General features: G+C 38.7%; 1 protein-coding gene and 1 non-coding gene across 2 annotated transcripts in view; one reads left to right on the forward strand and one right to left on the reverse strand.

Moving 5' to 3' along the window:
• The window catches only part of GULP1 (GULP PTB domain containing engulfment adaptor 1), a gene marked incomplete in the record, with an annotated part of 178,528 nt that overhangs the window by 96,263 nt on the left and 57,045 nt on the right, over positions 1 to 25,220 (reverse strand). The window contains 1 exon segment of the mRNA NM_001079509.2: positions 4,859 to 4,872.
• On the forward strand, positions 13,265 to 13,369 carry LOC112443605 (U6 spliceosomal RNA). The gene has a single exon (XR_003032001.1). It is a non-coding gene; the product is annotated as a U6 spliceosomal RNA (small nuclear RNA).

Here is a 25,220-nt window from a genome sequence, read left to right on the forward strand (position 1 = left end):
GCCACAGCAATGAAAAGCACCCACACTGCAAGGAAGAGAAGGCCCTGCTCACGGCAACTAGAGAAAGCTGGTGCAAAGCAACACTCAGCACCATCAAAAAAATAAATAAATAAATGTTTTTAAAAGTCCATTTAAATTAAAAAAAAATAAACAAGTTTTTTTTTTTTGAGATAGAGTTTTGTTATATCAGAAAGTTTCAGTAATTTTCATCTACTATTGAGAAAAAGGTATTAAATTTCAATGTTTTCAAAACTGGTTGATATTCAGGCCACTATTCCTTTCAATTTTTTATTAAATTAAGATAGCATATTATAGATATACAAGATGTTACCAGAGGGCAAGCTGGGAGTTGGATATTCTCACTAGTTTTGGAACTCTTGTGACAAATATTAAAAAGCAGAGACCTTACTTTGTCCACAAAGGTCCGTCTAGTCAAGGCTATGGTTTTTCCAGTAGTCATGTACGGATGTGTGAGTTGGGCTGTGAAGAAAGCTGAGTGCCGAAGAATTGATGCTTTTGAACTGTAGTGTTGGAGAAGACTCTTGAGAGTCCCTTGAACTGCAAGGAGATCCAACCAGTCCATCCTAAAGGACATCAGTCCTGGGTTTTCATTGGAAGGACTGATGTAGAAACTGAAACTCCAATACTTTGACCAGCTGATGTGAAGAGCTGACTCATTTGAAAAGCCCCTGATGCTGGGGAAGATTGAGGGCAGGCGGAGAAGGGGACGACAGAGGATTAGATTGTTGGATGGCATCACCGTCTCAATGGACATGGGTTTGTGTAGACTCCGACAGTTGGTGATGAACAGGGAAGCCTGGTGTGCTGCCGTTTGTGGGGTCACAAAGAGTTGGACACGGCTGAGCAACTGAACTGAACTGTGACATCATAATTTATTTCCAAAATAAAATTAAATATATACACATATATCTCCTTATTTTCACTTTTAAGTATTCTGTTGATATTCTCCTTGCTTGTTTCAGATATGACTGGAAAACCAATTTAAGGCTAAACTTTCATCTAAAACTTTCCCACCTCTAAAGAATAAGAGCTGGTGTTCATACAAATGGATGTTTACCCTACATTAACCTTTGAGTAACATCAGCCTAATACTACATTCAAATCATGAGGCAAGATTCACAGAGCACTCCAGCAACAGTTGAATGCACTACATGTCCCAGTGGAGGCTGTTGGTCAAAGCAGTACCTGAGCTAATGTCCCAGTCAACAGTTACACATCTGACCAGATAACCTCCTGGCATGATGGGGATGCGCACACGCATGCTCAGTTGCTTCAGTCGTGTCCGAATCTTTGCAACCCTATGGACTGCAGCCCACCAGGCTCCTCTGTCCATGGGATTCTCTAGTCAAGAACAAGTGGGTTGCTATGCCATCCTCCAAAAGATCTTCCCAACCCAGGGGTCAAACCTGTGATTCCAGTGTCTCCTACATTGCAGGATTTTTTACCACTGAGCCACCGAGGAAGCCCCCACGATAGAAATGACCCGTTAACTATTAAAAGCAGATTACTACACAGCAATATGTTTAGCATTTTTCTCAGATATAATAGTTATATAATATTGATATATACCAATTAAAAGTTTCATTAAGTTAAGTATCTTTAAGAATGAGCTTGTCAAGTGCTATATAAATTTATCATGTGTTCCTCAAACATTTCATGATAAATCACTTCTACAGTGAATTTTATTTCTTTTGGTATAGAATACAGAATATTTCCAAAGGAAAAATATATACTGACTCCAATTGATAAGTTCCAATATTCACTTCATTAGATAGTATCTCTTTTAATTCTCCAATATGAAAAACAAAAACCCTCAGAGAAGAACCAGTCACTGAGTGGACACTAAAATAACATATGTGCCAACTGAAAGTATGAATATATTTAGTCCACTGACTTTTTTGAGAGTATTTAGAGAACTGTATTATGTCATGAATTGTTTGTGACAGTTTGCTATAATTAGAGGTTATAAGAGCCACAGAGAAGAAAGAAAACTCATGTGTAAAGAGCTTAAAGAAGCAGTGCATTACTCAAAGGTTCCAACTGTCCTTCGGTCAGTCCACCTTGGTTCAAGTCATGACTCATTTACCAGTCATATACCCTGGGATAAGTTATTTAACCACTTCTCAATTTTATCAACCACAAAATCCAAGTCATAATCTTTATAGCACAGGATAGTGCCAAAGATAAAACTATCTGTAAATTTCCAAACCCCATGTCTGGTACATAACAAGCCCTCAACATGTCAGCTTTTATTACTGATATTGATGAGCCTCAATTTCCTAATCTGTAAAATACTAATATAATAGTAACATCTCCTCTACCTGTGGCCCACCTGTGTAGTGAAAAGCAATAATACTGATTATAATATTTTATAAACTATAAACAACAAGGCACTTCACAAATGGAAAACACTCTTTAATACTGTGATTTATCAAATACTCACTATAGATTATGAAGGCTATTTCCCAAAATACCTACAAGCCTTTTCTCATTTGTTCCTGTTTTTTTTTTTTTTTTAATACTCTTATTAGTCTTCATTAGAATTTTGTGTACCCTTGAGACTAGTAGCAGCCACTAAATGACTACTGTGATAAACATTTGGAGGCATTAATTGACTCATCAGGAAGTCTCATTAACCTGGAGATTTCTGCATTGCTTTTGAAAGTTCTTTCTGGGCTCAAGCCAACCATCCTATTATAACACAACTGATCATTACATGAATTTAGCTGCATATCATATCAAACCTTCTTAAACAGTATTATCATCTCAAACAATGGAAGCCTGATAAACCACTACTGGGACTACAGCCTATAAAACAGGGGTTATTTCTGTTCTTGATGCCAAGGTTAAAAAGAAGTTCTGCTCCATGTGATTCAGATCAGTCAGTCAGTCAGTTCAGTCGCTCAATCGTGTCCCACTCTTTTCGACCCCATGAATTGCAGCACGCCAGGCCTCCCTGTCCATAACCAACTCCCGGAGTTCACTCAAACTCATGTCCATCAAGTTGGGGATGCCATGCAGCCATCTCATCCTCTGTTGTCCCCTTTTCCTCCTGCCCCTAATCGCCCCCAACATCAGAGTCTTTTCTTCGCATGAGGTGGCCAAAGTACTGGAGTTTTAGCTTTAGCATGATTCCTTCCAAAGAACACCCAGGGCTGATCTCCTTCAGAATGGACTGGTTGGGTCTCCTTGCAGTCCAAGGGACTCTCAAGAGTCTTCTCAGCACCACAGTTCAAAAGCATCAATTCTTCGGCGCTCAGTTTTCTTCACAGTCCAACTCTCATATCCATACGTGACCACTGGAAAAACCATAGCCTTGACTAGACAAACCTTTGTTGGCAAAGTAATGTCTCTGCTTTTCAATATGCTATCTAGGTCGGTCAAAACTTTCCTTCCAAGGAGTAAGCGTCTTTTAATTTCATGGCTGCAGTCACCATCTGAAGTGATTTTGGAGCACAAAAAAATGAAGTCTGACACTGTTTCCACTGTTTCTCCATCTATTTCCCATGAAGTGATGGGACCAGATGCCATGATCTTCATTTTCTGAATGTTCAGCTTACTCTCCACTTTCACTTTCATCAAGAGGCTTTTTAGTTCCTCTTCACTTTCTGCCATAAGGGTGGTATCATCTGCATATCTGAGGTTATTGAGATTTCTCCTGGCAATCTTGATTACAGCTTGTGCTTCTTCCAGCCCAGCGTTTCTCATGATGTACTTTGCATGTAAGTTAAATAAGCAGGGTGACAATATACAGCCTTGACGTACTCCTTTTCCTATTTGGAACCAGTCTGTTGTTCCATGTCCAGTTCTAACTGTTGCTTCCTGACCTGCATAGGTGTATTAAATCATGACTCTCAAAAAAAAAAAAAAAAACCCACATTAAAACCCTAATAAAGAACACCCTCAAAGCAGTAATGATCCCTAATCTTACACCATACGCTATGACTTTAAACTGTAAATTCCAAAAAGCAGGAATAAGAACCTCATAGTTCTTTTCCTCTAACATCTGACAGAGTGACACATTCAATACATTCAAGTTATTGCTATTAACAAGGGTATGAGAAACTGAGGGGAGATTCTGTTTCAGGAAGAGTGACCAGGACCACTACATATCGAGTTCCTCACCTCTTCTATAATGTCTACCTTCTTTCACTGGCTTCTTTACAGATACAGTCACAGCTCTTTCATCTTAAATAAAATCTCTATCTCTTTCCATTCACAGTTAACCTTTTGAAAGAGTGGTCTACACACTATTTGCATTATCTTACTTCCCACATACTGTTGAAACCACAGCAATTCCATGGCTCTTCACCATTCTACCCTGGTTCTTGTCCCCTGAGATAAGTTCTCTTTCACTGTCTCCATGGTATCAAACAAGTTAGTTGAGGTAGAGTGAAACTTCTTAGAGGGATTTGAAAATTTTTTTAAAAATGGACAAAATGATAAAAGGATCTTGAAAACCACTTTACAGCGTTCTGTTTTGACAGCAGGGGCAACTGGCAGATAGTGCAAACCACTTAGAAGAGTGGTGTGATGCTAATGATTTAAGAAAACAGTCTTGCATAACTGAAAGGGGGGAGGAGGTACATCTGCTTCACAGCTAGCACTCAGAACAGGTCAGGAACACAAAAGTTTTCAAAACCACACTTAGTAAGCAAAAAGGGTATTTTTGGCAGACCCTCTAAAGTACATAATCTGAGGTTTTTAAGAACACTGATATTTATAAGCATTGCTCAGAATCTTGGCAAAATTATTAATGAAAATAAGATCCTACTTGTTTTTTATAATAACAAAATCATACTATTTAAAGTATTTAACCTTATTTTGCAAAAACATATCTGTTCAAATAAACTGATATTAAGCTAAATGTGTCTGTGTGTGTATATGTACACAGGTGCTATCATGCAATAGGCACAGCATTAAACTATCGAAGACTGTCATATTTACATTTGTGCCTTACCACGTTCAAGGGAGAGGACAAGGGCCACCCAGGAAAAGACCACCCAAGAACAACACAGCTACACCACTGGGTGAGCCAGTCCTCACAGAAGTGCTCTCTCAGGACCTGAACTCAATGCTGCAAATTTCTCTCCCCTTATCTCTCAGCCTGTGATACAAATGCCAGGAACTGATAGTTTTTAACCCCAGAAAACAAACACACACTCAGGTTATCATGAATCCTTCTACTATCTTGTCCTTGCAAGTTAGCTCAAATCTAATTTGCTCTGTAAATCCTCTCCCCCTAAATTTTGTGTGAGCCTTTGTAGTACTTTTAAAGCTCAGTTAGAGGAGTAAAGGTTCTCAAAACAGAGTTTCACTTAACTAGTTCACCACCCAGCAAACTCACTGAAACTCTCCATTAAAGTGTAAACCACACTGACTGCTGCCCTTGGCTCAGTTGACACTTACAGCCACTAGACTTCAACCCACGTGTATTTCAGCAGTTCTCTTCCCACCAATCCTGCTGCATGCTTATTGTGATGGAAATTGTTGACCGCCTACCAAGCATCTACTCCTCATTCTTCCTTCTCTTTTTTAAACCGGGGTATAGTTGCTTTACAATGTTGTATTAGTTTCTGCTGTACAGAGTGAACTAAGTCAGAAAGAGAAAACAAATATATAGTAATGTATATATTGGGCTTCCTTAAGTGCCTCAGATGGTAAAGAATCTGCCTGCAATGCGGGAGACCTGGGTTCAGTTCCTGGGTTGGGAAGATCCCCTGGAGAAGGAATGGCTACCCACTCCAGTATTCCGACCTGGAGAATTCTATGGACTGTATAGTCCATGGAGTCAGAAAGAGTCAGACATGACTGAGCATCAGTTCAGCTTAGCTAATGTATATATATATACATTACATATATACATATGTATATGTATATATGGAACCTAGAAAAATGGTATAGATGAACCTATTTGCAGGACAGGAATAGAGACACAGACATAGAGAACAGACATGTAGGCATGGGGTGGGGGAAGTGGGAGTGGGATGAATTGGGAGATTGGGATTGATATCTATACACTACCACGAATAAAACAGATAGCTAGTGGGAACCTGCTGTATAGCACAGGGAGCTCAGCTAAGAGATCTATGATGACCAAGATGGGTGGGGTGGAGGTTGGGAAGGGGTACAAGAGGTTCAAGAGGGAGGGGATATATGTATACATATAGCTGATTCACGTCATTTTATAGAAGAAAATGCCACAATTTAGTCAGGTATTCACTCTTATGTCACATCAGATGTAGGCAAGATTCAGATGAAACTATTACATTTTAGAAAGAACTTGAATGTATGCAGATTCCCCTAAGTTGTCTCTCCCATTTGATAAAGTGATCATTGCAATGATCTGTCATTGGCATTATTTACACATAAGAAAGTCTTTGTAGAACTCCAATCAGCCACCTCACACTCAAAGGAAAGAATTTAACTTACTTGAATAGTTTGGCAGATAAATAAATTTGTATAAGCTTTATATTAAAACAAGATCGCTTAAGTAGACATGCATTTTTTTGTAATTATGCTACTTTAACCATCTTTCACTAATACTTTATCAGCAATATACCTGGTCATTGCTTACTCAGCATCTTCTCCCTAATATGGCACTAAACAGACAAAGAACAAATCAAACATTTCTAAGTTTGCATAAAAAATACACATTGACTGGGCTAAACATATATGGATCACCTATCATCTTTGGTTTTCCCCTTTTTTATCTTCAGAACTTTGCTCAAATTTTGATTTCCACATTTCTTCATGAATCATCCTCTCCAAAGCTCTTAGCAATCTGCCTGCTGTGATTACCTCCACATTCCTTTTGTTCTTTAAAAGGTTGGTGTTTTTTTTTTTGGTTTGTTTGTTTGTTCACTTGTTTTTCTGTTCCACTCTGCAGAGGTAGACAGCTTGTAAAATGCTGAGAATGTAATCCAGATCTTGATGCTTAGTTGGGCTTTTTCTCTTTTACATGACCCAAATTTTGGTCAGTCATCAAATGCTATTACATATCTTTGTCAGTTCAATTTTTTTAATTCAATATCCCTTCACTAGATCTAGTTCTAACATTCTGTGTCATGTTAATACGTGCTTCAAGATAAGAATCAGGAGCCCTCATTGAAATATACATTTTTACCATTTAGACTTCCTTAAAAATAATTTCAAATATCAAACTTTCAGGAAATAACTGAAAATGACAATTTGCATATAGGTTTCACTAGTGAAACAGCAGAAAGGAAACAAAATTTAAGTCTAAAATCTTTGGGGAATATCTCTGGCATCAAGATAATGTACATAAAATAGCTTCTTTCTATTAAAACACACTTACAGCTTAGCAATTAAAGAATTGAGATAGTCTGAAACCAAAGTTTTCATTGTACTGTTTTACCTACTTCTTTAAAACAAATGATTAAAATAAGTAGTGGGACAAATAGTGGCCCCCCAAAAGATATGTCCAAATTCTAACCTTTGGTACCTGTGAATGTAAATTTATTTGTTAATAGGGTCTTGGCAGATGGTAAAGAATCTACCTACAATGCAGGAGACCCCAGTTCAATTCCTGGGTCGGTAAGATCCCCTGGAGAAGGAATAGGCTATCGACTCCAGTACTTGGGCTTCCCTGGTGGCTCAACTGGTAAAGAATCTGCCCACAATGCGGGAGACCTGGGTTCCATCCCTGGGTTGGGAAGATCCCCTGGAGAAGGGAACAGTTACCCACTCCAGTATTCTGGCCTGGACAATTCCATGGACAGAGGTGCCTGCCAGGCTATAGTCCATAGCGTCACAAAGAGTCAGACATGACAGAGAAATTTCAGTGGCAGATGGTAATTAATTCAGTTAAAAATGTAAGATGAGATCACTTTGGATTTGGGGTGGGCTCTCCAGGGACAGGGAAGCCTGGTGGGTTGCCGTCTATGGGGTGGTACAGAGTCAGACATGACTGAAACAGCTTAGCAGCTACAGCCAAAGACCAGTCAGTGTCTATAGAAAAGAGAGGGAAATTTGAGACACAGAAAGACAAAGAAATTGCCAAGCAAAAACAGAGGCCAAGGCTGGAGTTATGAAGCTACAAGCCAAAGAATGCTAAGGATTGCCAGATCTCACCAGAAGCTAGGGGAAAACCATTAATTGATTTTCTCTCAGAGGTCCAGAAGGAATCAACCCAGCCAACACATTGATTTTGGACCTTTTTGGCCTCCAGAAATGTGAGAAAACACATTTCTCTTGTTTTCAGCCACCAAGTTTGTGATATTTGTTATGGGGTGTGCATGCTTAGGGGCTTCCCAGGTGGTGCTGGTAGATCAGGGTTCCATGGTGGCTTTCTTGGTAAAGATTCCACCTACAGAGCAGGAGACTTGGTCTTGATCCCTGGGTGGGGAAGATCCCCTGGAGAAGGAAATGGCAACCTACTCCAGTATTCTTGCCTGGGAGTCCCATGGGCAGAGGAGCCTGGTAGGCCACAGTCCATAGGGTTGCAAGAGTCGGACACAACTTAGCGACTTAATCACTACCACCACCAAAACTGCTCTAATAAGTGAAGTCTACTAATTTGGGCTTCCCTGTTGGCTCAGATGGTAAAGAATCCACTGCAATACAGGAAACCCTAGTTCAATCCCTAAGTCAGGAAGATTCCCTGGTAAAGGGAATGGCTACCCCCTCCAGTATTCTTGCCTAGAGAATTCCATGGACAAATGAACCTGGTGGACTACAGTCCATGGGGCCTCCAAGAGCCAGACATTACTGAGTCACTAATAGAGTTAACAGAGAGTGCATTCCTAGTCATTCAGTCCTGTCCAGCTCTTTGCGACCCTTTCGACTGTAGCCTAGTTTCCTCTGTTTCCTCCTCCCAGGATCTTCCCGACCCAGGGATGAACTCATGTCTCCTGTGTCTCCTGCATTGCAGGTGGATTCTTTACCCGCTGAGCCATTGGGAAAGCCCCATTTGTTATGGCAGTCCTAGGGAAATTAATACAACATGATTACCTATATGCATTTATATATTTTCATTTGAATTCTCTCCACTTCAAAAACAGACTTTCTGGACCATTATAGAAAAATACTGGTGTATACTTGCCTACACAGTTGAATAAAGAAGCACAGAAATAGAGGCAGAAAAAAAACAAAAAAAGTTTAGAAAAAAGCCTAGGCTAAAATAACTGTTATGAAGAATCAATATGGTATAGTAAAGACCATACATTCTATAGTTAAAATGGTAAGTTCTAGTCTTAAGTCTATCATTTTTGTGTTTATATAAACTTGGGCAAGATATTTAACCTCTGAGCCATAATGACCTGCCTCATCTATATAACAAAAGATAACAGTATTTTTTCTTATGTGGCAATGAGAAAAATACAATAATTTATGTTGAGACTTGTGCACATTTCCAAGTATACAGTAAACTTTGAATAAATATTGTCTTATTAACTGGACAAATGTTCATAATGGATTATTTCAAAATCAATCCTTTAGAGCAGATATAAATTCTCACGAGACTCCCTCTGAAGCTAGCCTGTCCACCTACAGTGACAGATGCTCTAATTTTGAAGACCTTCAACCATGAAACTGATGTTAATTTAAGAAAGATAATATTAAGAAATCTCCCAATTTAAAACAAGAGTTATCTTTTTTTAACTAGGATCACCATTTATTGCACAAATACAAAAAATAAAGTTTCTCACCCTATGTTATACTTAGTTGTGGTCCACCATTTCCTAAATGGCCACCTTCTAAAGGCAACCCATGCCCTCTTCTGGCTTCTATGACCTTGTTATTCTAATACAAAACATAATTATACAAATCTCTGTCCAGTTCTTTTTAGGTTAATCAATGTTAAGTGACGCTTGCACAAAATCCTTCTATAATTAATACTCAACATGTGAATAGTATTTCAGAATACAATCCACACTGGAACACTAGAGCATTCATTCCATGACAAAATCCTAATCCTATAAATAGAGTATTTATTTCTTTATGTATTTTCTTTGTTTAGGATACTGAAACTCAGTGAAGCCTGGTGAATTGCCTAAGTCATAGGGTTATACTAGTCTAAGATATAATGTCTTCTTTTTTAACATTTTATTAAAAGAAAAAATAAAACATATATAAAGTAACATAATAAAATAATAAACCATCATATTCCCATCATCTAGAAATGTCTATTTAAAAGATTTTCTTTCAATTTCTCAAAATCTTCCTGATGAGACAACGAGCACACATCTTCAGCTGTAATGCATAATTTAAAATGTGTATCATGTATGTATTAAGACAAAAGGAGGAATAGTGACAACCAGAAAATATATTCCAGAATGAAAATTTTCCACCCTAGGCATTGTGTCTTGAAATCCATAAAGAGAATATCCCTAGATATTAACATTCAGGTGACTATAAAAGTATTCACCAAAAACTTACCACCAAAGCATGATCAAGGCAAGAAGTTTCTAAAAATTCATCAGCAAAGGCAAAACCTAAATATGTATAAGCCTAGTGATTAAATCTCCCATAAAGACACTGAATCAAAAATATTCTTTTCAATTGACAATCAAAGTAAGTACTCTTAACTATGTATACTGGTATCATGGAAGATAAGGCCTTTAAACAAGAAAACTGGGTACGTCTTTCCCTCCTATTTGGAGCAATGAGCATTTCCCATTAAGGTAAACAATATGTGAAATATTTCCAAGAAATAACCATCATTTTCACCTCCTGAGATGTTGGAGATGCAATTTTATTCACTAGTACAATCATTGTGATGAGCACTGCATCCAATTGACATGTCAATGAAAAAGAAAACAAATTTAGCTACAAATGAAAGAATACATCCTAAGAAACGAAAGTGGCATGAGTTAGTAAAGATTCAGAACTTTAACACAGAGTGGAGAGACAGCCAGAGTGGCAGAAAAATGGAAATCCGTTTTAGAGAAGAAACTACAACAACCCTTCCAAGAATAGCCTGGCACAATTACTGAACAGACGGGGGTGTGATAATTATAAACATATTTTCACCTCTCTTCTGCACAGCTATTAAGAACCACTTAAATTTCAGAAGCCCTTTCTCAGATGCAACACAGGAGACCTCATAAAAGACTGGTTTCGTGTATTACTGAAATAATGACTAAACAGACACCAAAAATTTTTCTTAAAATGAGTATATGTTTAAGATTGTGGTTAATAATTAAATAATTATTTATCTTTACCTATAAGGGGGAAGGGACGCTCTTAGTGAGTTGTTCAAGATAATGTATACCTTATCAAAGATGTATCTGGGAGCCTGGAGAGATCTTTAAGTGTAATGGGAAAGTAGCATCTTTGAACATCCTACTCTTTAAGTTAAGGGAGGTCAATAAAGAAGTTTCCAGAAAAAAAAAATCAATAATTAGTCTGTCTTCCCATTAATGTCTGCAAAGAATTAAGTAGGCTTTCATTACTGCAATACATTTACAAATACTAGTTTTACAAATAAAAATATGAGAAATAGGGTTTTGAAATAAGCAGTGTTTAGGTAACATTTGGTCACTAATTCACCCAAGAACTTAAAGCTGAAATGAATCTCTAGATCTTATTCTTCTCAGATACAGGTAGTAAATTTCTCTGACTCTTATTTCAAGCTGGGGTCATAGGCACAGGGCTCTGAATTGCAAACAGAAATGCACTCTAGTAAATTTAAGTAAAAAGAAATTTATGGAAGGCGATTATAGACTCACAGAAACTCCACGATGGCCAAAGAACTAAGCTATGCAGTCAGAAACAGTACAGAAATAAGAGCATCAAACCGGCCCAAGAGCATCAAACTCACAGTGCTGCGTGCTCAGCACTGCCGCCATCACCAGGCATTCTCACTAAAGTCCTTTTTGCTAACAGGATCTGTGCACCAGATACTATACTAGAAACTCTGTATGGCAGGCCCTGTGGATGAAATGTATCAGCCACTATCAATGCCAGAATGAATTCCATGGTGCCTGTTTCTTGTCATTAACTTCTGATTGGAAGATTTACCTCTGAACCTCTGATCAACAGGGCCTGGGTCATACAAGTCTTTGATACACAAGACGCTGAGGAAGCAAGATTCTAGTTTCTATTCTGGGAAATGACTCCTAAGGAAGGATTTTCCCAAAGACGTGAAAAGTGGCAAAGACGTTGGAAGAAGTATCAAAGATGTCAAAGGTATCAAAGACGTGAGACCATCATTGTGAATTTCTGTGGAGTATCTGCAAGCTAGCATTTGAGAAACAGTCTATACCACTGACTGTGACTCCATAATCTGGACCTGTCAAGCTCTGTCTCATCTCCTCCTATTCTCTTCCCACCAGCCACACTGGACTCAGTGGTCCTCCAACAAGAAGGGCTCTTCTGGAGTTAGGATTTCTCCCCTGAGTGTTTTGCTGCCCAGAAATCTGAGCCTCCAAATGTATTCATGGCTGACGTCTGCTTCATTTACAGGTCTCCCTTTAAATGTCAATTCCTAAAGGAGACAGCCTGACCACCACATCCATGGATATCTTCACCCGTATCTACTCCATCCATTCTTGTCACCATGTTGTATTTGCCTTCTGGTACTAATCACTGATTTTGTTTTACTTGTTTATTTTCAGCCTCAATTGCCATAATCACCATAATATAAGCTCTGTAGTTCTATGGGTGTTGTCTGTCCTTTTCTGTTCTTTTTAATCTTCAGAACCTAAAACAGTGTCCAGTATCCGTTAGTCTTTTAAATATTGGTTGCATAATAAATGGACCCCTGCTATAGTAAAATAGGTCCATCTAATAAATGAGGAGACTGAGGAACAGCTTCTACTTCTTTTGTCTATGGTCACACAACAAATTAATAATCAAAGTGCAAGTCCTGGATTCCAAACCATGCAATTTCTGGGAAGATAAATGGCTGGATGTCATCACCGACTCGATGGACATGAGTTTGAGTAAACTCCGGGAGTTGGTGATGGACAGGGAGGCCTGGCGTGCTGCAATTCATGGGGTCACAGAGTCGGACACGACTGAGCAACTGAACTGAACTGAAAGACACAAGGAGCTTCTGCTGCTTCCTAAAGAAATGGAGGAGGCAGAGAAGAGCAGAAAGAACACTGATTAGGAAAAAAGCATGTGTTCTACAATCATACACCTCTGAGTTCAAATCTATGTCCCCAAACCTAACATAAGCCTTAAAGGGTTTTCAGAGAGTTAAATGTGACTATATTGTACATTGTACACATAAATCGTTTCCAATACCTGACATGTACAGGAGATTAACTGGAGGCAAGTGCTAACCTCGAGTACATACACTAAAATTGGAATAATATAGAGAAGATTATCATGGTACCTATGCAAGGATAACACACAAACTCATGAAGCATTCCCCATTTTTCTACCATATATAGAATAGATAAACAACAAGGATATACTGTATAGCACAGGGATCTATATTCAGTATCCTCTTCAGATCAATCGCTCAGTCGTGTCTGACTCTTTGCAACCCCATGTCCATCACCAACTTCCGGAGTTTACTCAAACTCATGTCCATGATGCCATCTAACCATCTCATCCTCTTTCATCCCCTTATCCTCCTGCCTTCAATCCTGCCCCAAATCACAGTTTTTTCCACTGACTCAGTTCTTCGCATCAGGTGTTTGGATGCGAAGTATTGGAGTTTCAGCTTCAGCATCATTCCTTCCAATGAATATTCAGGACAGATTTCCTTTAGGATTGACTGCTTTGATTTCCTGTGGTCCAAGGGACTCTCAAGAGACTTCTCCAACACCACAGTTCAAAAGCATCAATTCTTCAGAGTTCAGCTTTCCTTATAGTCCAAATCTCACATCCATACATGACTACTGGAAAAACTATAGCTTTGACTAGACGGACCTTTGTGGGCAAAGTAACATCTCTGCTTTTTAATATGCTGTCTAGGTTGGTCATAACTTTTCTTCCAAGGAGTAAGCATCTTTGAAGTTCATGGCAGCAGTCACCAACTGCAGTGATTTTGGAGCTCAAAAAAAAAAAGTCTGTCACTGTTCCCATTGTTTCCCAATCTATTTGCCATGAAGTGATGGCCATGATCTCAGTTTTCTGAATGTTGAGTTTTAAGCCAACTTTTTCACTCTCCTCTTTCACTTTCATCAAGAGACTCTTGAGTTCATCTTTGTTTTCTGCCATAAGGGTAGTGTCATCTGCATAACTGACACTTGATATTTCTCCTGGCAACCTTGATTCCAGCTTGTGCTTCATCCAGCCTGGCATTTCTCATGATGTACTATGCAAATAAGTTAAATAAGCAGGGTGACAATATACAGCCTTGACATACTCCTTTCCCGACTTGGAATCAGTCTATTGTTCCATGTCCAGTTCTAACTGTTGCTTCTTAACATGCATACTGATTTCTTGGGAGGCAGGCCAGGTGGTCTGATATTCCCATCTCTTGAAGAATTTTCCACAGTTTGTTGTGATCCACACAGTCAAAGGTGTAGTCAATAAAACAGAAAGAGATATTTTTCTGGAACTCTCTTGCTTTTTCTATGATCCAACGGATGTTGGCAATTTGATCTCTGGTCACTCTGCGTATTCTAAATCCAACTTGAACATCTGGAAGTTCACGGTCATGTACCGTTGAAGCCTGGCTTGGAGAATTTTAAGCTAATTTGGTAGCATGTGTGATGAGTGCAATTTTGTGATAGTTCTAACATTCTTTGGCATTGCCTTTCTTTGGGACTACAATAAAAACTGACCTTTTCCATTCCTGTGGCCACTGTTGAGTTTCCCAAATTTGCTGGCAGATTGAGAGCAGCACTTTCACAGCATCATCTTTCAGGATTTGAAATAGCTCAACTGGAATTCTGTCACCTCCACTAGCTTTGTTCATAGTGATGTTTCCTAAGGCCCACTTGACTTCACATTCCAGGATGTCTGGCTCTAGGTGAGTGATCACACCATCATGATTATTTGGGTCGTAAAGATTGTTTTTGTATAGTTCTTCCAAGTATTCTTGCCACCTCTTCTTAATATCTTCTGCTTCTGTTAGGTCCATACCATTTCTGTCCTTTATTTTGCCCATCTTTGCATGAAATGTTCCCTTGATATCTCTAATTTTCTTGAAGAGATCTCTAGTCTGTCCCATTCTATTCTTTCCTCTATTTCTTGGCATTGATCACTGAGGAAGGCTTTCCTATCTGTCTTTCCTATGCTTTGAAACTCTACAATCAAATGAGTATATCTTTCCTTTTCTCCTTTGCCTTTCACCTCTCCTTTTTACTCAGCTATGTAAGCCCTCCTCAGACAACCATTTTACCTTTTTACATTTCTTTTTCTTGGGGATGGTCTTGCTCACTGCTGCCTGTACAATGTCACAAACCTGTGTCCATAGTTCTTCAGGCACTCTGTCTATCAGATCTAATCCCTTAAATCTATTTGTCACTTCCACCGTATAATCGTAAGGGATTTGATATAGGTCATACATGAATGGTCTAAGGGTTTACTCTACTTACTTCAGTTGAAGTCTGAATTTGGCAAACAGGAGTTCATAATCTGAGCCATAGTCAGCTCCCAGTCTTGTTTTTGCTGACTGTATAGAGTTTCTCCATCTTTGGCTGCAAAGAATATAATCAATCTGATTTCAGTATTGACCTTCTGCTGAAATCCATGTGTAGAGTTGTTGGAAGAGGGTGTTTGCCATGACCATTGCATTCTCCTGGCAAAACTCTGTTAGCCTTTGCCCTGCTTCATTTTGTACTCCAAGGCCAAATTTCCCTGTTACTCCAGGTATCTCTTAACTTCCTACTTTTGCATTCCAGTCCCTTATAATGAAAAGGACATCTTTTTTGGGTGTTAGTTCTAGAAGTTCTTGTAGGTCTTCATAGAACAGTTCAACTTCAGCTTCTTCAGCATTACTGGTCAGGGCATAGACTTGGATTACTGTGATACTGAATGGTTTGCCTTGGAAACAAACAGAGATCATTCTATTGTTTTTGAGATTGCATCCAAGTACTGCATTTCAGACTCTTGTTGACTACGAAGGCTACTCCATTTATTCTAAGGGATCCTTTCCCACAGTAGTAAATACAATGGTCATCTGATTTAAATTCACCATTCCAGTCCATTTTAGTTCACTGATTCCTAAAATGTCAATGTTCACTCTTGCCATCTCCTGTTTGACCACTTCCAATTTACCTTGATTCATGGACCTAACTTTCCAGGTTCTCATACAATATTCTCCTTTATAGCATCAGACTTTACTTCTACCACCATTTACATCCACAACTGGGTGTTGTTTTTGCTTTGGCTGTCTCTTCATTCTTTCTGGAGTTATTTCTCTACTGTTCTCCAGAAGCATATTGGGCACCTACCGACCTGGGGAGTTCATCTTTTAGTGTCCTATCTTTTTGCCTTTTCATACTGTTCATGGGGTTCTCAAGGCAAGAATACTGAAGCAGTTTGCCATTCCCTTCTCCAGTGGACCACCTTTTGTCAGAACTCTCCACCATGACCCATCCATCTTGGGTGGCCCTACATGGCATGGCTCATAGTTTCATTGAGTTAGACAAGGTTATGGTTCATGTGATCAGTTTGATTAGTTTTCCATGACTGTGGTTTTCATTCTGTCTGCCCTCTGATGGATAAGGATAAGAAGCTTATGGAAGCTTCCTGATGGGAGAGACTGACTGAGGGGGAAACTGGGTCTTGTTCTGATGGGCAAGACTGGTTTCCTTCCCTTTTGTTTGATCTGAGGCCAAACTATGGTGGAGGTAATGAAGGTAACAGTGACCTCCTTCAAAAGGTTCCAGTGCCCTTAACCCTGCAGCAGGCCACCACCAACCCACATCTCCATCAGAGACTCCTGGCAACTCAAGGGCAAGTCTGGGTCAGTCTCTTGTGGGGTCATTGTTCCTTTCTCCTGGATCCAGGAGCAGACTAGCTTTTGTCTGTGCCCTCCAAGAGTCTGTTTCCCCAGTTCTGTGTAAGTTCTGGCAGCTCTATGGTGGGGTTAATGATGACCTCCTCTAAGAGGGCTTATGTGATACCCAGGGCTGCTGCACGCAGAGACCTGCCCCTGTGGCAGGCCCCTGCTGACCCGTACCTCCGCAGGAGACACTCAAACACTCAAAGGCAGGTCTCAGGGAACACATAGTACAGAGAGCTATATTCAGTATCTTATAATAAACCATAATGAAAAATAAAATTATATATATATATATACACACACACATACAACTGATTCACTTTGCTGTATACCAGAAACTAACACAACATTGTAAATCAACTATATACTTTAATAAAAATTTTTAAAAATTAGAGGTCATAAAAATGATTGCTACTTTATGAGTAAAGATCAATGTCTGAGTTTATATTCACCTAACAATATGCTAAGAGAGACATCACATCCTTAACATAATCTACATCAGAGCCTTTGTATATTAAATGAAAATGTTCATTCTTTTCCTCACCTAAAATGTATTGGGAATCTGCTATATGCCAGCCATGTGTTATATACAGGTTGAAGTCTCTAAATTTCTCCCCAACTATCAATGTAAAGACCTTGTAATCCATTATTGCCATCTCCAAGACCATCTTGACACTGTCAGCTATGGGAAAAGATAGGCTATTGCTTTCATTTTTCATTTTATTTCTAAGAATTTCTTGAGTCAAGAACTCTGAGAAGTTCTGGAGACACAGAAGCCATTGGAAAACCCCTGCCTTCAAGGTACTTACTGTTTCATGAGATAAATAGACAAAAAGAAAATTGACAGTAATGTGACATATACAGGATGTTATAGGAACCCATAAGAATGGTACCCAACCTAGAGTGTAAATTCGAAGAAGCAGTTCTGGGCAGAATGCCAGTTGAAGGAAGAGGAGGATTTAGCAATGGGTAGAATAAGGAGTCAAAAATGGGAAGGAAATCCAAAAAAATGAGGGGATGTATGTATACATATGGCTGATTCCCTTTGCTGTACAGCAGAAAATAACATAACATTGTAAAGCAACCATATGCCAATCAAAATTAAATAAAAAGAAGAAGAAGAGGTCAGCCTGCCAGCAGAGAAAATAAGCGGCTTCAAAGGCCCTGAGAAGTTAAGCACAGCACCTCAAAGAAACCCACAAATGCCAGAGAGTAGGGTCACAAGAATTTCCAAAAGAGAGAACTTCCAAAAAATTCTGTCCCCAATCCTCTTCAGGAGCCCTAATTTAGCTACAAATGATTAGTTGTCCTTAATTACTTTGCTTTCCTCAAAAAAGAGAAAGAAAGTCTTCCTTTAATTATTAGATTATCTCTAGTCTGGCACTAATCTTCAGTTTGGGGTTTGGCATTATCTTTTTTAAAATATATACCGGTGTTTTCAACATTATATTTTCATCAAAACCCAATTTTATGTTTCTTTCTAAAACTCCTTTCATATTAGAGAATTTTCTTGAAGGAATTGTCCTTTGTGTCTTTCTCTGTGCCCAGAATGTCTTCAAGTCACCTTTCTTGGGTAATTTTCCTTCTTCTTTTATTTATTTATTGAAGGATAATTGCTTTACAGAATTTTGTTGTTTTTTGTCAAACCTCAACATGAATCAGCCATAGGTATACATATATCCCCTCCCTTCTGAACTTCCCTCCCATCTCCCTCCCCATTCCACCCCTCTAGGTTGATACAGAGCCCCTGTTTGAGTTTCCCGAGCCATACAGCAAACTCCCACTGGCTATCTATTTTACATATGGTAATGTAAGTTTCCATGTTACTCTTTCCATACAACTCACCCTCTCCTCACCTCTCCCCATTTCCATAAGTCTGTTCTCTATGTCTGTTTCTCTACTGCTGCCCTGTAAATAAGTTCTTCACTACCATTCTTCTAGATTCCATATATATGTGTTAAAATACAATATTTATCTTTGGGTTCTAGGTTTTCATCCACCTCATTAGAACTGACTCAAATGTGTTCCCTTTTGTGGCTGAGTATCACTGACTCGATGGACGTGAGTCTGAGTGAACTCCGGGAGTTGGTGATGGACAGGGAGGCCTGGGGTGCTGCGATTCATGGGGTCGCAAAGAGTCAGACACGACTGAGTGACTGAACTGAACTGAACTGAATATTCCATTGTGTATATGTACCACAACTTCTTTATCCATTCATCTGTCGATGGACACCTAGGTTGCTTCCATGTTCTAGTTATTGTAAATAGTGCTGGAATGAACAATGGGATACATGTGTCTTTTTCAATTTTTATTTCCTCAGGGTATATGCCTAGGAGTGAGATTGCTGGGTCATATGGTAGTTTTATTCCTAGTTTTTTAAGGAATCTCCATACCGTCTTCCATAGTGGCTGTATCAATTTATATTCCCACCAACAGTGCAAGAGTGTTCCCTTTTCTCTACACCCTCCCCAGCATTTATTGTTTGTAGACTTTTTGATGATGGCCATTCTGACTGGTGTGAGGTGATATCTCATTGTAGTTTTGATTTGCATTTCTCTAATAATGAGCAATGTTGAGCATCTTTTCATGTGTTTGTAAGCCATCTCTATGTCTTCTTTGGATAAATTGTTTATGTCTTTTCCCCACTTTTTGATTGGGATGTTTGTTTTTCTGGCACTGAGTTGTATGAGCTGCTTGTATATTTTGGAAGTTAATCCTTTGTCAGTTTCATTTGCTATTATTCTCTCCCATTCTGAGGGTTGTGTTTTCACCTTGCTGTTTACTTTTGTTTTTATTTCCATTACTCTAGGAGATGGGTAATAGAGGATCTTGTTTGAGTTTATGTCATCAAGTGTTCTGAAGGATCTTGTTTGAGTTTATGTCATCAAGTGTTCTGCCTATGTTTTCCTCTAAGAGTTTTATAGTTTCTGTTCTTACATTTAGGTCTTTAATCCATTTCGAGTTTATCTTTGCATATGGTGTTAGTCTTCTAATTTCATTCTTTTACATGTAGCTGTCCAGTTTTCCCAGCACCATTTATTGAAGAGGCTGTCTTTGCGCCATTGTGTATTCTTGCCTCCTTTGTCAAAAATAAGGTACCCATAGGTACATGGGTTTATTTCTGGGCTTTCTATCTTGTTCTATTGGTCTATATTTCTGTTTTTGTTCACTTTCATGCACTGGAGAAGGAAATGGCAACCCACTCCAGGGTTCTTGCCTGGAGAATCCCAGGGATGGGGGAGCCTGATGGGCTGCCGTCTATGGGGTCACACAGAGTCAGACATGACTGAAGTGACTCAGCAGCAGCAGCAGCAGCATACTGTCTTGATTACTGAAGCTTTGTAGTATAATCAGAAGTCAAGAAGGTTGATTCCTCCAGCTCCATTCTTCTTTCTCAAGGCTACTTTGGCTATTCAGGGTCTTTTGTGTTTCCATACGAATTGTGGAATTTTTTGTTCAAGTTCTGTGAAAAATGCCATTGGTAATTTGATAGAGATCACATTAAATCTGTAGATTGAGTTTGGTAGTATAGTCATTTAAACAATATTGACTCTTCCTACCCAGGAACATGGAATATCTCTTCATCTGTTTATGTCATCTTTGATTTCTTTCATTAGTGTCTTATAATTTTCTGTGTACAGTTCTTTTGACTCCTTAGGTAAGTTTATTCCTATGTAAATTCTTTTTGTTGCAATGGTGAATGGGATTGATTCCTTAATTTTTTTCTGATTTTCATAGAAAAATATAGAAATGCAAGTGATTTCTGTGTATTGATCTTGTAGCCTGCAACTTTGTTAAATTCACTGATTAGCTCTAGAATTTTCTGATACTATCTTTAGGGTTTTCTGAATAGAGGATCATGTCATCTGCAAACAATGAGAGCTTTACTTCTTCTTTTCCAATCTGGATTCCTTTTATTTCTTTTTCTTCTGATTGCTGTAGCTAGGACTTCCAAAACTATGTTGAATAATAGTGGGAAAAGTGTACACCCTTGTCTTGTTCCTGAACTTAGGGGGAATGTTTTCATTTTTCCAACACTGAGAATAATGTTTGCTGTAGGTTCATCATATATGGCCTTTACTATGTTGAGGTAGGTTCCTTCTATGCCCATTTTTTGAAGAATTTTAATCCTAAATGGATGCTGAATTTTGTCAAAGGCTTTTTCTGCATCTATTGAGATGATCATATGGTTTTTATCTTTCAGTTTTATCTTTCAATATGGTGTATCACATTGATTGATTTGCATATTTTGAAGAATCCTTGCATTCCTGGAATAAACCCAACTTGATCATAGTGTATTAGCTTTTTGATGTGTTGCTGAATTCTGTTTCCTAAACTTTTGTTGAGGATTTTTGCATCTATGTTCATCAGTGATATTGGCCTCTAGTTTTCTTTTTTTGTGTTGTCTTTGTCTGGTTTTGGTATCAGGGTAATGGTGGCCTCATAGAATGAGTTTGGAAATGTTCCTTCCTCTGCAATTTTTTGAAAAAGTTTTAGAAGGATAGGCATTAGCTTTTCTCTAAATGTTTGATAGAATTCTGCTGTGAAGTCATCTGGTCCTGGGTTTTTGTTTTTGGGGGGAGATTTTTGACTACAGCTTCAATTTCAGTGCTTGTAATTGTGTTGTTCATAATTTTTACTTCTTCCTGGTTAATAATCTGTCCATTTCTTCCAGGTTATCCATTTTATTGCCATATAGTTGTTCATAACAGTCTGTTATAATCCTTTGTATTTCTGCATTGTCTGTTGTAACCTCTCCTTTTTCATTTCCAATTTTGTTGATTTGATTCTTCTCTCTCTTTTTCCTGATGGGTCTGGCTAAATGCTTGTCAATTTTATTTTCTCAAAGAACCAGCTTTTAGTTTTATTAATCTTTACTATTGTTTCTTTCATTTCTTTTTCATTTATTTCTCTCAGATCTTTATTATTTCTTGCCTTCTACTAATTTGGGGAGTTTTTGCTGTTGTTCTTCTTTTTCCAGTTGTTTTAGGTGTAAAGTTAGGTTGTCTATTCAATGTTTTTCTTGTTTATTGAGGTAGGGCTGTGTTGCTATAAACTTCCCTTTTAGAACTGCTTTTGCTGCATCCCATAGGTTTTGAGTTGTTTTCATTGTCATTTGTTTCTAGAAATGTTTTTATTTCCCTTTTGATTTCTTCAGTAACTTGGTTATTTAAGAAATGTGTTATTTAATCTCCATGTGTTTGTGTTCCTTACAATTTTATTCTTGTAATCAATATCTAGTCTCATAGCATTGTGGCCAGAGAAGATGCTTGATATTTCAATTTTCTTAAATTAACTGAGGTTTGATTTGTGACCCAAGATGTTGTCTATCCTCAAGAATGTTCCATGTGCATTTAAGAAGAAGGTGTATTCTTCGGCAATTGGATGGGATGGCCTGAAGATGTCAATGAGATCCATCTCATCTAATGTATCATTTAAGACTTGTGTTTCCTTATTAATTTTCTGTTTCAATGATCTGTCCATTGGTGTGAGTGGGGAGTTAAAGTCGCCTACTATTATTGTGTTACTGTCAATTTCTCCTTTTATGCCTGCTAGTGTTTGTCTTACGTATTGAGGTGTTCCAATGTTGGGTGCATAGATATTTACAATTGTTATGTCTTCCTCTTGGATTAATCCCTTGATCATTATGTAGTGTCCTTCCTTATCTCTTGTAATCTTCTTTAAGGTCTATTTTGTCTGTATGAGGATAGCTACTCCAGCATTTTTTTTGCTTCCCATTTGCATGGAATACATTTTCCCATACTCTCACTTTCAGTCTATGTGTGCCTTTAGGTCTGAAGTGGGTTTCTTATAGACAGCATATATATGGGTCTTGTTTTTGTATTAATTCAGCCTGCCTGTCTTTTGGTTGGAGCATTTAATCCATTTACATTTAATGTAATTATTTATATATATCTTCCTATTGCCATTTTCTTAATTGTTTGGGGTTGATTTTGTAGATCTTTTTTCTTCTCTTGTATTTCTGGACTACATAAGTCCCTTTAACATTTGTTGTAAAGCTGGTTTGCTGCTAAGTCACTTCAGTCGTGTCCAACTCTGTGCAACCCCATAGACGGCAGCCCACCAGGCTCCCCCATCCCTGGGATTCTCCAAGGCAAGAACACTGGAGTGGGTTGCCATTTCCTTCTCCAATGCATGCAAGTGGAAAATGAAAGTGAAGTCACTCAGTTGTTTGGTGGTACTGAATTCTCTTAACTTTCGCTTGTCTGAATAGCTTATTTCTCCATCAATTTTGAACGAGATCCTTGTCGGTACAGTAATGTTGGTTGTTGATTTTTCCCTTTCAGTACTTTAAATATATCCTGCCATTCCCTTCTGGCCTGAAGAGTTTCTGCTGAAAGATCAGCTGTTAAACATATGGGGTTTTCACTGTATGTTACTTGTTGCTTCTCCCTTGTTGCTTTTAATATTCTTTCTTTGTGTTTAGTCTCAGTTAGTGTGATTAGTATGTGTCTTGGTGTGTTTCTTCTTGGGTTTATCCTGTATGGGACTCTTTGTGCCTCTTGGACTTGATTGACTATTTCCTTTTCCGTGTTGAAGAAATTTTCAACTATAGTCTCTTCAAAAATTTTCTCATACCCTTTCTTTTTCTCTTCTTCTTCTGGGACCCATATATTCAAATGCTGGTGCATTTGATATTGTCCTAGAGGTCTCTGAGACTGTCCTCAATTCTTTTCATTCTTTTTACTTTATTCTGCTTTTCAGAAGTTATTTCCATTTTATCTTCCAGCTCATTGATTCATTCTTCTGCTTCAGATATTCTGCTATTGATTCCTTCTAGAGTATTTTTAATTTCAACAATTGTGTTCTTTGTTTCTAAAATGTCCTCTGATGAAGGCTGAGTGAGGTGGTAACCCTATCTGCTGTTGATTGGGTTTGTATTTTAGCTTTGTTTTTGTTTAGATGAGGCATCCTGCACAGGGTGCTAGGGTGGTTGGGTGATGCCTCTTGCATTCAAGAGGTTTCCTTTGTGTGAGTTTTCACTATTTGATACTCCCTAGGGTTAGTTCTCTGGTAGTCTAGGGTTTTAGAGTCAATGCTCCCACTCCGAAGGATCAGGACTTGATCTCACAGAGGATGTTTTCTCACTCTTGCAACAAGATTATCAGAGTCAGCTGTGGCTCTCCTCTGTATCATCTTCATTCTGCAACCCAGATAAATGAAGCCACACCCTTGGGACCCTGGCTGAAAAGGTGCTTATGAGTTGGCTGGTGCTCTGCCTGAGCCAGAGGAGGAGGCCTGGGGTCCAGTGCCCCAGAGCAGGCTATATGAAAGCAAAGGAAGCTGGCAGCCTTCCTTCCATGGAACTCGCCCTTCAGAAATGTGGCAACAGCAGGGATGCTCACTGACCCAGAGGCAGAGGGCATGGTGGGGCACATGACACAGTGGTGAGAGGCCTTGTGCTCCAGCTGTCAAAGCCATAGCCCCCCCAAAAATGCTAACCCAATGCTGAAGGGGAGAAACCTCCTCACCCATACCTCACGAGATAAGCCAGGATATGTTCTCTTTAATTTCTCCACAGAGCAGTTCTCATTTCCTTCCATAAAGTGACAGCACTTTCTACATTACTTCCATTATAACTCTTAGCAAATTGCCTTTTAATAAGCTTCTCTCTTGTTGGACAGAGCCACTGGAGGGAAGGTTTTGATCTTTGTATCCAAAACATGATTTTCTTTTTTCCTAATAAACACTTTTAATTTTAGAAGAATGTTAGATTTATAGGAAAGTTTCAAGAACGATACAAATAGGAAGTTCCCTAGGGATTTTTTAAAAATTCAGGTTCTGATACATCAGGTTGGGAAAGTCCTGATAGTCTGGGTTTCTAACAAGTTTCTAACTCAAGCATATGTGGCTGATGCAGGATCAGGATTTGATAAGGGCCACTCCTACTTATGATCAGTCACTTAGTCATGTCCAATTCCTTGTGACCCCATGGACTGTAGCCCACCTGGCTCCTCTGTCCATGGGATTCTCCAGGCAAGAATCCTAGAGTGGGTTATCATTTCCTCCTCTAGGGGAATCTTCCCGACCCAGGGATCTAGCTCATGTCTGTAGCATATCCTGAATTGGCAGGCAGATTCTTTACCACTAGTGCTGCCTGAGAAGCCTTGGTAAGGGATGAGTGTCAGGCAAATTAGGACAAAGGTTCACAACTCTTGCTATAAATTATAATCATCTGGGAAGGTGTTTTATTTTTAAAATGGCACCTCCAGGAATTCTATTCTAACTTATCTGTCCTAAACCTAGGAATATATATTTTAAAAAAGCTTTTCAGGTAAACCAAATATGCAGCCAGAGATAAAA

The sequence above is a fragment of the Bos taurus genome, chromosome 2 (genome assembly GCF_002263795.3).
Source record: "Bos taurus isolate L1 Dominette 01449 registration number 42190680 breed Hereford chromosome 2, ARS-UCD2.0, whole genome shotgun sequence".
NCBI lineage: Eukaryota > Metazoa > Chordata > Mammalia > Artiodactyla > Bovidae > Bos > Bos taurus.